We start from the raw sequence: 19036 nt of genomic DNA, 5'->3' as shown, positions 1-19036 counted from the left end.
CCCAAAACATACAATGACTCTGTTGAGGTTCATGGTTTAATTTCAATGCAGAATGAAATAGTGCAAGGCCCCAATACTACTCTGTCCACGGCAGACTGACATTTTGATTTCTTTCTGCACATGTGATGTTAATGATTTGGCTTTCTAGGAAAGGGGACCTAATAGGAGGGACCTTCAGCAGTGTGAATGCAATATCCAACCTTGGGATGAAAGCACATTGATTTCCCTCCTCTGATGGTTTTATAAGGGCCTGGATTCAACCAGGCCAGGGCATTATTGAGCTGTACTCAGTATTTCCCGATTTTGTATAACTTTAAGTCATTGATGATGGTATTATGGTCAATGCATGGTCTGAGAAATGTAGTGACATCAAAACATAAATTATTAGACATCATGTAATAATCTGACAGAAAAACAAAGGGGATAATGGCCACCACTTACTAAACGAAAAATGTAAAAACATTAACCGTGGGACTTACTTTTCCTATTAGGGCACTCTTTCAGAAAAATAGCACCTTATACCAAGTCTCCATGGTCTTACAGTTTTTACCCATTTGATTGCACCAGGAAATAGTTTTTCTCCGAATTTTATAATATCTTCTAAAAAGGACAGTATGCTTACGTCATAGATCTTACATCAACAGTTTCGTAGATTTATACAGTATGCTACCTCAATATACAGTATGCTACCTCAATATACATTAACACATAATGTAACCTTGGCAGAGTAACTAGGGAAGTCAGGCAATAAGTATTATGTTATTAATAGCCGAACAATGAGCTTGCTACAGTATTTGCATACTATTGAATCAGGACACATGCAGCCCCTAGACATGTTATTCTATGCATGCATAAAAATAAACTTTTAATTCATTAACAATTCAATTAGACTTTCTAATTTGGAAGCCCCTTAGTTCCACATTAGGCAGTATTAGCGCCCCTGCTTTCACATTAGGCAGTATTGCAGTAGGAAGTCAATCTGTCCTTATTTCCATTCGGATTACAGACTCTGCTGTGTGTGTCTCTATTGTTCTAATGTGGTTTCTGCTTGGGTTAAATGCTGAAATTAGTTTGAGTGATTTTCTTCATTATTAAAGCTTGAACCTTGTTGACATAATACAGACAGAGAGAGACATGGATATTGTAGAAACATAATGTCTACATGAATATCTCTTGATTGAAAATGCTTTTAGTGGCAATGATGGAAATATATTCCATGCTAATTTCCAGTAATTGCACTTAATGTGAAACAAATTGATCAACAGCAAAGCTGCCCTGTGCTCACATCTGTCACACTCTCTGGACCCTACTTTTAAATGTACATACCAACAATATTGAATCAAGAACAACTGATATTAGGAAAATGTTGATGCTATTTTCATTGCTGTTTCCAATATGAGGGAATGTATGGCGGGGTCGTTGATTAGCTGGTGACATTTAACCTATAAAACTGCACATTTAGCATATTTGTGTGTAAAAAAAAACATTGATCTCTGCTCTTTTCACTTCATTTGCTGTCAAACTATTAATATTGAACACGAGGCCTCACCTTTGCGCTACAAATTGGCATGGAATAGGTGATGTATGGCAGGGGTGATTTTATATGTCAGACGTGTTCACATTAGCATCAGGGCCTGTGACAAACACAAACCCAAGTGCAAGAGGACCAATTTAGACCTCCATTTTACACTTTAAACACAAAGCTATACTGTAACTCATGGACACTCCATATTTAGAATAAATGACCATTCTACAGAGAAGTTAGGAAAGCAAAACTGACTCTAGATCAGTGGTTTGGAACCTCCATAACAGTACCGTACACCCACAGCACAAAGGCATCTCATGCAATCCAATGTGTAGCCTAGCCCCATTCTTGCTGCCTGTTCAATTCTTTGTTCTTTTTCCTCTACCCTAAGACCCACAATCCCTTTAGATCTCAAGAGGCTTAATCAGTGTCTGTGTCAGACTACTTCCCAGCAGCCTTCGGCCACAACGGATATTATCCATCTTTCCCTCCAACAAATCTGTCAATCCACCCAATGGGAAAAGAAACTTCTCATTTTGCTGACAAGCTACAGTAACTCTTTGTCTGGAACACCCTGGCAAAAACAGGAAGCAGAAGAACATGAATTCCCCATTTAATACTAGCACAGGTGATCTCTGATTATTTACGGTAGTAGTGTTGTAGCTATACCAAACATTAATAACAGGTACCATATAGGTCACAAATTCCTGTCTTGTGCAATGGAACCAGCCAAGGGAATGCTTGCTTTGATTTGGCTTCATTTGCATTAACCCTCCAACTATTGTTGTGATCCACACCCAGGGACTTGCCAGTGCATGACATATTTGCATATTCTAGACAAGATAACCTTTTGATTTCTGAAAATAACAAGATACCAACATATCTACCAGACCTGTTTATCATTCACTTAGTTTGGATTCTTTTTGTTTTCTGAATAAGAACAAGATGTATATGAGATACAGACTGTTGTGAAAATGACAGATGATAAAATTACATAGACCAACAATACCTAATGCCTGCAACAGTGTGGCTTTACAGTGTCCCCTGGTGGTATTACTGTGAATTCTTTATTGATGAACTGTTGGAAAAAAATACTAGGGGATGTTGTCATTTTTCTTGCTCTGAATACTTGAGGGTAGAAATTCAGGAACTGCCATATATATGCCTAAACAGACACCTGTAACTCATTTTGTGCAATGGTTTATTCAATGTTCCAACATGACTACCTATGGATGCAATATATATATATATATATATATATATATATATATATATATATATATATATATATATATATATATATATGTGTGTGTATCAGCAGCCCTGATGGGCAAATAGATGTTGCATTTAGTGTTCACTTACTGAATATTAGCATGCTTCCCAGATGCATGGTAGAATACGTGAACTGCAACTCCAACAAGTGTGGGGGGGTTATAGAATACAAGGCTGTGATGTGTTTATGAAACACTAGGTGGAGATATATAATTGGCAACAAGCTGTGCCTTGTCGAGAGATTGGCGTTTTAATTCCCCACTATCACAAGCAGCAATGAGCAAAATAACAAGCATGGATAATTTGAGCTGTTTATAACACTAATATCTTGCATGTAAATGTGTTGTGAATAACTCAGGGTTTAACATTAAGTTATTGGTACGACATTGGGTATGATATTGGTAAGACAGTAAGCCCTCTCCATGGTCTTACCCTGCAAAGCTGACAGATGTGATGGATGGTGAAACAAAAAGAGAACAGAGGGATGAGATCCATACTTCAATAGGGTGCAATGAGGGTTCGCTTGGCAGCAAGTTCATTTGCTGCCACTTTAATTGGTATGATTTTTTAAAAGACAAACTAATTGCCATTAGATGACTCTGTGTTGATAGGGGACACAGTGAAAATATTGCCAGGTGCAGGAGGAGCATTAGCATCCATTGTTTAGTTTGTTTAAAAAGGTAGGATTCATTTTTAGAATGGCATGCAATTCTCTTATATGAAAAACTGAAGAAGAAAAAAACCTTCATTAAAGATAATTGACAACTCTGAAATGCTATTCATGTCCTTAATTGATTAGAATTAAAATCGAATTGATTGACACAAATCCAGCCACTGGGAAAGATTTAGGAGTTTGTGACAGCTTTGAGACCTAAGCAAAAATGCTAAACGTTACACAAACCATTATATATATATATATATATATTGATATATATATGCATCGAAATATTAAACAAAACTAACATTTCCAACCAGGGCTCAGTTTTTAGCTATGATCCAACAAGAATAAGCTGTGAGTCACTATTGGGTTATGTTATGGTTGGTGGTTGTGGTGCTTAAGGACAGCTCCTGGTGCCAAGGTCACACACAGAGCTCATCAAAGACTCCATTCAAGAGGCCAACCAATAGAAACCAATATCCACACATTCGAAACAAAATACTTTATTATAGCAACTCTAAATGTTTTGCTGCAGCTACAAATATACTATATACGCTTCATGCACCATTGACATGAGTGACATTTCAATCTGCAGGCAAAAGCAAAATACTATACACAAAATTATTTGAATTAAAGCTTTTTCAGTTTTCCTCACTCCGAGTATTGAATGCAACAGATAGTATATGGTCCGCGGTGCATAGTAAACACTCTATCCAAGGCCACCAGGCCCCATTCTGTCGTGTTTCCTTGACAACCAAGCTTGACACATCAACGGACTCCTCAACCGTCTCTGTCTCCTTGGTGAGTACCTCTCTCTGATATTAGTAGCCTACATTTAATGATAATAACGGAAGGTATAAGGATGTAAATGAGTGTAATTTGCTCTCACTCAAAAAGCAAACGAGAAATCAGCTATGTGTTTTCCATTTTCTCTCTTAACCTTCCTCGTATGAGCATGAGCGCTTTAGGACAGCTTCCTGGCTTCTGTCAGGCTTTTCAAACAGTTGCCTGTTGTTGATTGATTTATTCAAAATCCCCTGCAGAAGGGCTGCCTGAAGGGGCCCTAGCTCTGCTGTGAGGATGATGTCAGTGTGAGTAGAGACAGATGTGTTGAAGACAGTCTGTCATGAATATGGACGCAGTCAGAGAAAAATACTGTACTGTTCTGCAGCATTGAAAGCTTCCTCAGTACACTCACACAGTTACTTCACACCTCAGTGTCCGAATATACTGCATATGTATTCACAAAGAGCATGATGTCTGAGGGTGTTGTGGGGTGCTGTGTTATTATATATTGTGTTATGATGTTGTGTTGTTGTGTAGACCACTGGGGAGTTGTTGCGTCTGTCTGAAGGCGTTGTCTCCCCCTATCTTTCTGTCTCTCTAGCTTCCTCTCTCTCTGTCTTTCTCTCTCTAACACTCTCTCTGTCTCTTTAACCTCCCCTCTCTCTGTCACTCTGTCACACTCTCTCTAACACTCTCTCTAACACTCTCTGTCTCTCTAACCTCCTCTCTCTCTCTGTCACTCTCTCTGCCCTCATCTCTGACTCTCCGGATTTCCTGGTTTACGAAGGCATCAACGTAGACAAATGTTTTATAGGTTTATGCAATGATGGGTAATGTTTTGTAATACTTTCTGCTTTGGACACAGACCAGATGTGAATAAACATGTGATTCTAAGGTTGGTCAGTTTAGAGAATTTACTCTTCCCATAGGAGATTGACAGAAAAAAATGAAGTATAAACACATGAGCCTGCACACACGCACAGGTGCATGCAGTCACATACATACACTTTGCTCTGATGCAACAGCTTAAATTCCTAGAGAGTCCACCCACAGTATCATGAGTGCACTCATAATGTCACAAACACAACTGAAGAGGGATGAAGGGAACATGAAGCTTAGAATTAATATGGCCTTCACCTCCTAGTCTGCTTTATTTGATTGTGGGTCAGAGCCAATGACAGAACATCTGTTACTGTCAGGAAAATCAATAGTTTGGAGTAAATTGTCCCTTTTTATACACTATCTTGTTATACACTGAGAAAATGCAGCACTGATTCACCAAGATGTATACTTACTAACTACGGAAGACACAGAGATATTGTTTGACCTTATATGTTACTGTAACCACCTATCAATTAAATGATGTTGTATTTTTACAAATCAAATATTTTCAAGCTTTATTTCTGTTCCCCAGATAATCAAAACAAATCAAATGTCATTGGTCCAATTCACATATTCAGCAGATGTTATTGTGTGTGTAGCCAAATGCTTGTTTGGATACAAACAAGTAAATGTTTAATATTAGCCTCTATGATCATGAACCCAAACCGCAAAACAAATACAAAAATGCTAGTTACTATTAAGTTTATATAGCCCTTTCTATATAGCCCTCATTAAGCCTAATACCTTTCTTCTAATCAGTAACCACCTAGCCTTAGGGAGCATCTAAACCATATGTGTCTGATATGAAAGACACAAAAAATGTAATGGTGCAGAACAATTGAATTTATGATGAATATCTGATCATAACATCTTCTCCCATTTGGTGCCCTAAGAAAATCACAACATTCATAAATGGATCTAGATTGACAGTTGGAGTCGGAAGTTTACATACACTTACGTTGGAGTCATTAAAACTCGTTTTTCAACCAATCCACAAATTTCTTGTTAACAAACTATAGTTCTGGCCATCAGTCAGGACATCTACTTTGTGCATGACACAAGTCATTTTTCCAACAATTGTTTACAGACAGATTATTTCACTTATAATTCACTGTATCACAATTCCAGTCGGTCAGAAGTTTACATACACTAAGTTGACTGTGCCTTTAAACAGCTTGGAAAATTCCAGAATATGATGTCATGGCTTTAGAAGCTTCTGATAGGCTAATTGACATCACTTGAGTCAATTGGAGGTGTACCTGTGGATGTATTTCAAGGCCTACCTTCAAACTCAGTGCCTCTTTGCTTGACATCCTGGGACAATCAAAAGAATTCAGCCAAGACCTCAGAAAAATAAGTTGTAGACCTCCACAAGTCTTGTTCATCGTTGGGAGCAATTTTAAAACGCCTGAAGGTACCACGTTCATCTGTACAAACAATAGTACGGAAGTATAAACACCATGGGACCACGCAGCCGTCATACCGCTCAGGAAGGAGACGCGTTCTGTCTCCTAGAGATGAACGTACTTTGGTGCGAAAAGTGCAAATCCATCCCAGAACAACAGCAAAAGACGTTGTGAAGATGCTGAAGGAAACAGGTAAAAAAGTATCTATAACCACAGTAAAACGAGTCCTATATCGACATAACCTGAAAGGCCGCTCAGCAAGGAAGAAGCCACTGCTTCAAAACCGCATTAAAAAGACGGTTTGCAACTGCACATGGGGATAAAGATCATACTTTTTCCTCTGGTCTGATGAAACAAAATGGAACTGTTTGGACATAATGACCATCGTTATGTTTGGAGGAAAAATGGGGAGGCTTGCAAGCCGAAGAACACTATCCAGCATCATGTTGTGGGGGTGCTTTGCTGCAGGAGGGACTGGTGAACTTCACAAAATAGATGGCATCATGAGGGAGGGAAATGATGTGGATATATTGAAGTAACATCAAGACATCAGACAGGAAGTTAAAGCTTGTTCGCAAATGGGACTTCCAAATGGACAATGATCCCAAGCATACTTCCAAAGTTGTGGCAAAATGGCTTAAGGACAACAAAGGCAAGATATTGGAGTGGCCATCACAAAGCCCTGACCTCAATCCTATAGAACATTTGTGGGCAGAACTGAAAAAGCGTGTGCGAGCAAGGAGTCCTAAAAACCTGACTCAGTTATACTAGCTCTGTCAGGAAGAATTGTCCAAAATTCACCCAACTTATTGTGGGAAGCTTGCGGAAGGCTACCCGAAACGTTTGACCCAAGTTAAACAATTTAAAGGCAATGCTACCAAATACAAATTGAGTGTATGTAAACTTCTGACCCACTGGGAATGTGATGAAATAAATAAAAGCTGAAATAAATCATTCTCTTGTCACAGTATCTAACGAAGGTGGCGCCCCTCGGTCGGGCGGCGCTCGGCGGTCGTCGTCGCAGGCCTATTAGCTGCCACCGATCGTTGTTTCTGTGTCTTTTGGTTTTGTCTGTATCTCGCACCTATTTTGTGTTTGTCATTAGTGGGGGTTTATTTAGTGTGTATTTTCAGTTGGGGTTCTTGTGCGGGATTGTTTATTGTCCACTCAGGACAGTTGCGATTAGAAAACTGTTATTGTCTATTATATTGCCGGGCTTTTCTTTTCAGTGCGCTTATTTTGGGAAGCTGTTTTACCCTGGCGGACTTCGCCACGCGCCCTGTGCCCTACGGCTATTGCGTGTTGCTATTATTATTAAAACACAGTTGCTCCGGCCCTCTGTCTCCTGCTCCTGATTCCACATCTCCACTGGTCCTAGACAGCCGTGACAGAATCCCGCACCACAATGGAGTCAGCAGGAGCAGAAGCGCCGTCCATGGCTGAGCAGGTCTCTCAACACGCCAGCCTCCTCCACCGCCTAGGCTCGGCCATGGACCAGGTGTTGGCCCGGTTGGAGAACTGGGAGAGAGGTGCTTCCCCAGCTGGACCAGCTCCGGTCTCTCACCCTGCGCCCCTACACACACCCCCTGAAGCGGGCGCCGGTGGTATCCGTAGTTCGATGGGACGGCCGCTGGGTGCAAGGGGTTCTTGCTCCAATTGGAACTATACCTGGCGACCGTCCGCCCCCCCCCCCCCCCGACGAAGAGAGGGTGAGCGTCCTCGTCTCCTGTCTCACGGGTCGAGCCCTGGAATGGGCCAATGCGGTCTGGGATGGCCCAGACTCGGCTCGGGGCGACTACCCTGAGTTCACCCGCCGCTTCCGGGCGGTTTTCGATCATCCCCCGGAGGGCAGGGCGGCGGGTGAGCGGCTATTCCATTTGAGACAGGAGACGAGGAGCGCTCAGGATTTCGCCCTAGAATTCCGGACTCTCGCCGCTGGATCGGGGTGGAACGAGCGGGCCTTGATAGACCACTATAGGTGTAGCCTTCGCGAGGACGTCTGGCCTGTAGGGACAACGCCTCCACCCTAGACCAACTGGTGGATTTGTCCATTAGACTGGACAACCTGCTGGCTTCCCGGGGACGTTCCAGTCGGGGCCTGTTCGTTCCGCCTCCCAGTCCCCCCGCTCCACAGCCCATGGAGATAGGGGGGACTGCGTCGAGGAGGACCGGAGGGGGGGGTCTCTCCTGCACCCGATGTGGACGCAGAGGACACACTGTGGACCGGTGCTGGAGTGGTCCCCCCAGGAGTTCGGAGGGCAGGCAGAGCACTACTTCGACCCCCCAGGTGAGTCCGCACCAGCCACACCCAGAGCCCCCTATCGACCACATGTACACCTCTGTTTGTTTTCCTGATTTTTCCCCTCACTTCCAGTATAAGGCACTAGTCGATTCAGGTGCAGCTGGGAGTTTTATGGACCGTGGGTTAGCGAAGAGGTTAGGGATTCCCCTGGTTCAGCTGGACCACCCCTTCCCCGTGCACGCCCTAGATAGTTGACCGCTAGGGTCAGGCCAAGTAGGGGAGGTCACAGTGCCACTGGTTATGCAGACGTGGGGGGGTCATGAGGAGCGTATCAGCCTGTTCCTCATTGACTCCCCAGCGTTTCCGGTGGTACTGGGAATCCCCTGGCTAGCCACGCACAACCCTCAGATTTCGTGGCGACAGAGGGCTCTTACGGGGTGGTCGAGGGAGTGCTCAGGTAGGTGCATAGGAGTTTCCATCGGTGCGACTACGGTGGAGAGTCCAGACCAAGTCTCCACCGTGCACATTCCCTCAGAGTATGCCGATTTGGCTATCACCTTCAGTAAGACGAAGGCGACTCTATTACCCCCCATCGACGAGGGGATTGTGCGATAAACCTCCAGGCCGACGCGGTTCTTCCTAGGAGTCACGTGTATCCTCTGTCTCAGGAGGAGACGGTGGCTATGGATACATACGTCACTGAGTCCTTGAGACAGGGATATATTCGGCCATCTAAGTCCCCCGTCTCCTCGAGCTTTTTTTTCGTGAAGAAGAAGGAGGGAGGTCTGCGCCCGTGCATTGACTATAGAGGTCTAAATGCTATCACAGTGGGTTTCAGTTACCCGCTACCTCTCATTGCTACGGCAGTGGAGTCATTTCACAGGGCGCGCTTCTTCACGAAATTAGATCTCAGGAGCGCATATAACCTGGTGCGTATCCGAGATGGAGACGAGTGGAAAACCGCATTTAGTACCACATCGGGTCATTATGAGTACCTCGTCATGCCGTATGGGTTAAAGAATGCTCCCGCTGTCTTCCAATCCTTTGTGGACGAGGTCCTTCGGGACATGCTCGGGCAGGGTGTGGTGGTGTACATCGATGACATCCTGATTTGCTCCGCCACACGCGCCGAGCATGTGTCCCTGGTGCGTAAAGTGCTTGGGCGGCTGCTGGAGCATAACCTATACGTCAAGGCTGAGAAATGTGAGTTCTCCAAACGAGCCGTCTCATTTCTAGGATATTGCATTTCCACCTCGGGTGTGGAGGTGGAGTGTGACCGCGTGACGGCTGTGCGTAATTGGCCAACCCCAACCACTGTGAAGGAGGTGCAGCGGTTCTTGGGGTTCGCAAATTATTATCGGAGGTTTATCCGGGGTTTTGGCCAGGTGGCGGCTCCCATTACCTCACTAATGAAGGGGGGGCCGGTGCGGCTATGATGGTCAGCAGAGGCGGACAGAGCCGTCCATCGTCTGAAGGTTCTGTTTACCAACGCACCCGTCCTGGCGCATCCGGACCCCTCCTTGCCATTCATAGTGGAGGTGGACGCGTCCGAGGCTGGGGTAGGAGCTGTGCTATCGCAGCGCTCGGGCGTTCCTCCGAAGCTCCGCCCATGTGCCTTCTTTTCTAAGAAGCTGAGCCCGGCGGAGCGCAACTATGATGTGGGGGACCGGGAGCTGTTAGCCGTGGTCAGGGCTTTGACGGTGTGGAGACATTGGCTTGAAGGGGCACGTCACCCTTTTCTCATCTGGACCGACCACCGTAACCTGGAGTATATTCGGGCAGCGAGGAGGCTTAATCCCCGTCAGGCAAGGTGGGCCATGTTTTTTACGAGGTTTCACTTTACCCTCTCGTACATTCCAGGTTCCCGGAACCGGAAGGCTGACGCACTGTCGCGTCTCTACGACACCGAGGAGCGGACCATCGATCCTACTCCCATACTTCCAGCCTCCTGTCTGGTGGCACCGGTGGTATGGGAGTTGGATGCGGACATCGAGCGGGCGGGTCGGTCAGAACCCACTCCACCGCAGTGTCCCATGGGCCTGAAATACGTTCCGCTTGGTGTTCGCGATCGCCTGATCCGATGGTCCCACACTCTACCCTCCTCGGGTCATCCTGGGGTGGAACGGACAGTGCGGGGCCTGAAGGGAAGGTAGTGGTGGCCCACCTTGGCTGAGGATGTTCGGCGTTATGTCTCTTCCTGTTCGGTATGCGCTCAGTGCAAGGCTCCTAGGCACCTGCCTCGAGGGAAATTACAGCCCCTCCCCGTTCCACAGTGGCCTTGGTCTCACCTCTCGGTGGATTTCCTCACGGATCTCCCGCCGTCCCAGGGGAATACGGCGATCCTGGTCGTTGTGGACAGGTTCTCTAAGTCCTGCCGTCTGCTCCCTTTGCCCGGTCTTCCTACGGCCCTGCAGACCGCGGAGGCCCTGTTCACCCATGTCTTCCGGCACTATGGGGTGCCCGAGGACATCGTATCTGATCGGGGTCCCCAGTTCACGTCCAGGGTGTGGAGATCGTTTATGGAGAGGCTGGGGGTCTCGGTCAGCTTGACCTCGGGGTTCCACCCCGAGAGTAATGGGCAGGTAGAGTGCATTAACCAGGATGTGGGCAGGTTCCTGCGGTCGTATTGCCGGGACCGGCCAGGGGAGTGGGCGCAGTTCGTGCCAAGGGCCGAGATGGCCCAGAACTCTCAGCGCCACTCCTCTACCAACCTGTCACCCTTCCAGGTGGTATTGGGGTATCAGCCGGTCCTGGTGCCATGGCAACAGAGCCAGACGGAGGCTCCTGCGGTGGAGGCATGGGTGAAGCGCTCTCAGGAGACCTGGAATGGTGTTCAGGAGTGCCTAAGGAGGGCTGGTGAACGACACAAGGAGAGCGCTGACCGCCACCGCAGTGACGCCCCCATGTATAATCCGGGGGACAGAGTCTGGCTCTCGACCCGGAACCTGCCTCTCCGCCTGCCCTGCCGGAAGCTGGGTCCGCGGTTTGTGGGGCCGTTCAAAGTCCTGAGGAGGATAAACGAGGTGTGTTACAGGTTACAACTCCCTTCATATTACCGCATTAACCCCTCGTTTCATGTGTCTCTCATCAGGCCGGTGGTAGCTGGTCCACTGCAGGACGATGAGGTGCTGGAGGTCCCCCGCCCCCCCTGGACATCGGGGGGGCCCCGGCGTACACAGTCCGAGCCATCCTGGACTCCCGACGTCGGGTAGGGGGCCTGCAGTACCTCATGGACTGGGAGGGGTACGGTCCGGAGGAGAGGTGCTGGGTTCCGGCGGCGGACATTCTAGATCCACCTATGCTACAGGAATTCCACCGTCGCCGTCCGGATCGGCCGGCGCCTCGCCCTCCGGGCCGTCCCCGAGGCCGGCGTCGGCGCGCTAACGAAGGTGGCGCCCCTCCTCGGTCGGGCGGCGCTCGGCGGTCGTCGTCGCCGGCCTATTAGCTGCCACCGATCGTTGTTTCTGTGTCTTTTGGTTTTGTCTGTATCTCGCACCTGTTTTGTGTTTGTCATTAGTAGGGGGTTATTTAGTGTGTATTTTCAGTTGGGGTTCTCGTGCGGGATTGTTTATTGTCCACTCAGGACAGTTGCGATTAGAAAACTGTTATTGTCTATTATATTGCCGGGCTGCGCCCCGTGCGCTTTTTTCTTTTCAGTGCGCTTATTTTGGGAAGGTGTTTTCCCCTGCCCTACGGCTATTGCGTGTTGCTATTATTATTAAAACACAGTTGCTCTGGCCCTCTGTCTCCTGCTCCTGATTCCACATCTCCACTGGTCCTAGACAGCCGTGACATCTCTCTACTATTATTCTGACATTTCACATTCTTAAAATGAAGTGGTGATCCAAACTGACCTAAAACAGAGAATTTTTACTAGGATTAAATGTCAGGAATTGTGAAAAACTGAGTTTAAATGTATTTGGCTAAGGTGTATGTGAACTTCCGACTTCAACTGTAACTTATTGTGGGAAGCTTGTGGAAGGCTACCCGAAACGTTTTAATCCAAGTTAAACAATTTAAAGGCAATGCTACCAAATACTAATTGAGTGTATGTAAACTTCTGACACACTAGGAATGTGATGAAAAAAATTAAAGCTGAAATAAATCATTCTCTCTGGTATTATTCTGACATTTTACATTCTTAAAATAAAGTGGTGATCCTAACTCACCTAAGACAGGGAATTTTTACTTTTTATTTGGAAAAACTGAGTTTAAATGTATTTGGCTAAGGTGTATGTAAACTTCCTACTTCAACTGTATATTTAATCCGAAAATGGAAAAAAGAGATTGAAATGTATACAAAAAAAGGAATATTTACACGTAACAAAATCTAACACGTCTTACTGCTAAGCCATTTGGGCATGTGACCAGGTGCGACAAAACTAGGGCCTGTAGGACCTGCCTTGTTGATGGTGCTGTTAAGAAGGCAGAGCAGTGCTTTATTATGGAGAGACTTCTCCCCATCTTAGCTATTGCTGTATCAATATGTTTTGACCATGACCGTTTACAATCCAGGGTTACTCCAAGCAGTTTAGTCACCTCAACTTGCTCAATTTCTACATTATTCATTACAAGATATAGTTGAGGTTTAGGGTTTGGTGAATGATTTGTCGCAAAGACAATGCTTTTAGTTTTTGAAATATTTAGGACTTACTTATTCCTTGCCACCCATTCTGAAACTAACTGCAGGTGTTTTTTAAGTGTTGCAGTCATTTCAGTCTCTGACGTGTGTCGTATCTTTGGCTATGCCGGATTAAGTGATATGACATGCTATCCTATAAAATTCTTTCTCTGTAATTAATATCACCTGATTCGCTAATCATGTAAATGTAATTAACTAGAAAGTCGGGACACCACGAAAGAGTGTTTATAGAGCCGTTATCTTCCGAATAAACTCTTAAAAACGTTGTAATATTTCACATCGATAGCCGTCAATATTAATCCTCATCTTATTTTCAGTCTCATAATGAAAGTTGTAAATTCTTGGTTATCTGCACGAACCCTGGCTAACAAGTTGAATCAGCAATACAAAATTGGGTCCTCGGAAGAATGTCTCGGTGGTAAATTGGATACGTTGTATGTTCGTTTTGTGTTAGACTGGTTCCGTCGTCCGTCCTTTTCTAGCCCACGTCTACAGCGGCCGCTGCTAACTCAACGGCTAGGAAGTATCACTTCTGTAGTGAATAAGCGTTCAAAGTTCATACCATTCGCAACCAAAGCTAACACCGAGGTTGGCTTAGTTCTGTACTTGACATGTGTGTCCTTTTAATGCAGAGGCTGCAGACCTCACGTACCGGAACTCTGGTTACATTGTGTCATTGTCTTATATAGTGGCGAGGGGAGAAGGGTGTGTTTCATCGTTTATAACCCCTGTCTCTTCACAGGGGCGGGCCACTGATTAAGCAGGGCACTTTCCTTATGAAAACCCAATTCTCTCAATTGGAAGCTAAAATTACATTTAATCTCCTAACAAACCATTTCAATATCAAACATTTCAATTGCACAACAATTCCATGTCAATCTGATAACTAGAATGTGGTTCCTTTCCCCCCATTTGTTTGATGTTCCCAGACTCTCTATGTTTAACAAGGCTATTCGAGAGTCCTTCAGTAGGGTCAGAGAGAGAGGGGAAGGGAGAAATGTATTTATGGGGGTCATAAACCTTACCCACAGGCCAACGTCATGACACGTGTTTAGTCATCCGCATACATAGACACACTGGCCTTATTCAAAACCAGTGGCATGTCATTAGTAAAGATTTTAAAAAGAAAGGGGCCTAGACAGCTGCCCTGGGGAATTCCTGATTCTACCTGGATTATGTTGGAGAGGCTTCCATTAAAGAACACCCTCTGTGTTCTGTTAGATAGGTAACTCGCTATCCACAACGCAGCAGGCGGTGTAAAGCCATAACACGTACATTTTTCCAGCAGCAGACTACGATCGATAATGTCGAAAGCCGCACTGATGTCTAACAAAACAGCCCCCACAATATTTTATCATCAATTTCTATCAGCCAATTTTCAGTCATTTGTGTAAGTGTTGTGCTTGTTGAATGTCCTTCCCTATAAGCGTGCTGAAAGTCTGTTGTCAATTTGTTTACTGTAAAATAGCATTGTAACCGGTCAAACACAATATTTCCCTAAAGTTTACTAAGGGTTGGTAACAGGCTGATTGGTGTGCTATTTGAGACAGTAAATGGTGCTTTACTATTCTTAGGTAACAAAATTACTTTTGCTTCTCTCCAGGCCTGAGGGCACACACTTTCTAGTAGGTTTAAATTGAAGATATGGCAAATAGGAGTGGCAATATCGTCCGCTATTATCCTCAGTCATTTACGATCAAAGTTGTCAGACCCCAGTGGCTTGTCATTGTTGATAGACAACAACAAAACACACTCCTTTTCCATACTCACGTTACAGAATTCAAAATCACAATGATTGTCTTTCTTAATTTGCTCATATATACTTGGATGTGTATTGTCAGTGTTAAAGTTAGGCATGTCGTGCCTAACTTTGCTAATCTTGCCAATGAAAAAATCTATAAAGTAGCTGGCAATATCAGTGGGTTTTGTGTTGAATGAGATGAATGAGCCCCAGCAGAGGGAGCCAACGTCATGACACATACCTCCCCTCTATCACCTACCCCCGGGGTGGACCTCACGGGATACCACACACACAGGGCTCAGGGCTAGGTTTGCATCCCTCCTGGAGAGGGCGTCTGCATTGCCGTGCTGGGCCCCCGACCTGTGGATGACAGAGAAAGAGAATCGCTTTAAGGACAGGAACCAGCGGGTGATGCGGTTATTCGTGTCCTTACCTCTTGTCATCCACACAAAGGGGGCATGGTCAGTGATCAGGGTGAACTTCATCCCGAGGAGGTAATACTTGAGGGTGTCCAGTGCCCACTTCATGGCGAGGCACTCCTTCTCAACAATCGAGTACTTCTTCTCCCTCAGGAGGAGAGTCCTGCTGACATACATGATGGGTTGCTCCTCGCCTTAATGCTCTTGGGACAAGACAGCCCCTACCCCTGTGTCAGATGAGTCTTTTTGAGAATTTGAGCACCGGGTGCGAAAAGCCGTCCTTCCGGGCCTGGAATGCCGCTTCTGCGTCATCCATCACACTGTCTGGGGTAGGCGTGCCTTTGTTAGGGCTGTGTGGCGGGAGAAGCTATTGCAGTAAAGTTAGGAACAAATCAACTGTAGTAGCCTGCTAACCCCAGGAACGACTTCGCTTGCCGCTTGGTTCGGGGGACCGACCATTCCCTAATGGCAGCGTATTTTTTCTTCTTCTTGAGGCTTCACATTTCCCCGCAAGCTTGCACTTGTGGGGGTTCGCGGTCAGCCCCACATCCCTCCTCCCGGCCGGGGCAGCTCCATGCAAGGTGTCCCGGCTCACTGCACTCATAGCAGCGCCTCTGATCTAGGTCCAGCAGCGGATGTTGTTGTCGGTTCAGGTCGCCCTCCCACTTCATCGCCTCGGCTGGTTCCGTCCGGGCCACCTTTTAGCCCCTTGCCTCTTGGTACTATTCTTCCCCCTTCCCATGTCCACTCTCTACCCGGGCCCTTTTCAGCAGATCCTGGGTGTTCTGGTGGGTTTCCACCATGGTCAGCAATTTCACCAGGCTCTGGGGGTTCTGCATGCTCGCCGCCTTCTTCATCTCGTATGAGAGGGCCCGGAGGTATCGATCCAGGACAAACTTAAAGATTATTGGGAGGGACGGTATGTCGGTCAGTAGCCAGCCGTTGGTCAGGCACACCAGGTCACTCATCTGAGCGCGGGGGGCAGATGGTGGAGTCAAAAGCCCAGCCGTGGACCAGTTGTACACGACGTGTGAGGCTGAATCCATAACAGCTCAGGATCTCATGTTTGAGTCCCACATAATTCACTGCCTGGTCGGCGTTCAAGTCAAAGTAGGCCTTCTGGGCCTTCCCAGAAAGATAGGGTGCCAAAAGGCTGGCCCACTTGGGCTTGGGCCATCCCATCCTTCACTCTGCGCCTTCCTCTCGAAGGTGCACAAATAGGTCTCCACGTCATCTTCCTCTATTAACTTAACCAGGAACTGATTTGGGCTAGACTCCTGAGCCATTCCAGCCTCCAACTGGGCTACCTGCGCTACCAGTCTAAGGTTTTGTTGGCGCTGCTCCACAAGTGCTTGCTCCCGGAGAGCCTGTTGCTTCTGCTGGCTGATGATAAACTGAGCCACCAGTTCCTCCATGTTAATCTCTGCACGCTCAACCCCACGGCACCCAAAGCTACTGAGATGCCCGCATTCTCCACCATATGTGGTAAACTGTGGGGTGTTGGGTTGAGCATGCAAAGATTAACACCGAGACAGGGAGGTTCTAGTCAGAAAACACAACTTTACTAGGCAACGAAATAAACATAACAACAAAATAACGTACAGTAGGTTTGACTAGGTCCTTCTTCTCAGGTTCTGCTCTGTGTCTGACTCTCTGTTCCCTCTCACAGTGTGCCATGGTGCTCGCTTTATGTGGCCTGCACAGCTGGTTGGCACTCTCCCCTACATACCTCTACTTGGAGCCATCAGCATCAGGGTGCCCAGCCCGTGTACTCCCAGAAGAGGGAGCCAATGTCGCGTCATGTACCTCACCTCTATCACCAACCTCCGGGGTAGACCTCCCGGGATACCACAAGAAATAGACATGCTTTTGTTATTTATGTTAGTGCAGGGTGCGCTGCGCACAGTGGACTTCCTATCAGAGCACTACGTCTCAGTGCTAACAGTATCACTCTGGTTCATAGGCACATGATTACTGCATACAATAGCTGTGGGATCATCAGAGGCATTCAGGGCAGTAAGAGGGACATAAATTAGGTTACTTACATTGTGTCTTCCAATGCCGCTGGGATAATGTACATTTGCTGAAGCATTATGACAACTCAGCGACACAATGGTAGGGATTAAATGAGCTGTGCTTGGGTCATTGATAAGTCATTGTCTCAACACAGTCTTATAATGCTGTGAAAGGATCCAGGAACCCAAATGATTTGGGTGGATCACATCCTCCTTATAATACGAGCCTTGTTTCCAGAAGGTATCAACATTCTCAATAAATGTTACAACCACAGAGCTGCACAGTATACAGCATTTTGCAACAAAACCCATATTAATACACATCTAAAATCTGAGAGCAATATTTTACACACACGCACACACTGGATGTAATTAAGTTCAATACAGCCTACAATTTTAATAAATAGGCCTGCATGTCCTTCATAAGTCTCTCCGTATTTCTCTCTCTCTCTCTCTCCCTCTCTCTCTGATTTATGATGGAGTGGAAAGATTGCAATGTCGTAATTGTGTTCTCTGTAGATGTCACCCGAGCACTAGCATACATCCACGCTGGCAGTAAAAGTAGACACAAAGTCTTGTTTTTTTTTATTGTTATCATAACATCACACACACACACAAAGATTATATTTTGTTAGGATTTAAATGAATGACCTGTCAAACAACGTAGGCTACTGTACCACTTAATCACTGTTTGTGTGGAAAGTAGGCTACTTTCCACACAATTGAAAATGATCACTAGAATAAAAAATATGGTATTCCTTTTTGTTTTTCTTAATATGTGGGATATTTCAAACAAAGACACACATACCCACTCCCCTGACTTTAAAGATCTACTCCTCAGTATACTTTGTGTACTGTGGTAGTGTGGTTCTAAATGGAGAGAGTGCCAAAATATCACATTGTAGTGACTTTGGTCTTGGCACATGTTGATATTACATAACCATTACTATATTACCTCAAGAGCAGCTGTTGACACAGCCAGCACTGTTGACACTTCCTGGTGACACATAAACCAAGCTGTGTGTAGCCTCAATGAACATGTTCTGGAATAGTTACTCTCTTCCTGTTCCTCAATGGCTCCCAGGCAGTCAGTTACAGTAATTCGTCTTTATTACATTGAGTTAATTACTATGTAATAACTAATGTGTCCACTTCAATCAAGGAGTTACCATGTACAGTAGGAGTAGGACTCATTAGTAAATTGATTACCTCAAGCCTCCATTGATTTGCCTGAGGTACTAAGGCTGCTTTCATACAGGCAGCTCAATTATTATATTTTTTCCACTAATTGGTCTTTTGACCAATTACATCAGATTTTTTCCCGTCAGATATTTTTCAGAGCTGATCTGATTAACCAAAAAGCCAATTACTGAAGAAACGATCAGAATTGGGCTGCCTGTCTAAAGCAGCCTATTAGAAAGAAACAGTTCTGGTTGTGACTTATAGTC

The sequence above is a fragment of the Salmo salar genome, chromosome 01 (assembly GCF_965601325.2).
Source record: "Salmo salar chromosome 01, fSalSal1, whole genome shotgun sequence".
Lineage (NCBI taxonomy): Eukaryota > Metazoa > Chordata > Actinopteri > Salmoniformes > Salmonidae > Salmo > Salmo salar.
The sequence above is the reverse complement of the archived record's forward strand: the minus strand, read 5'-3'. Positions refer to the sequence as shown.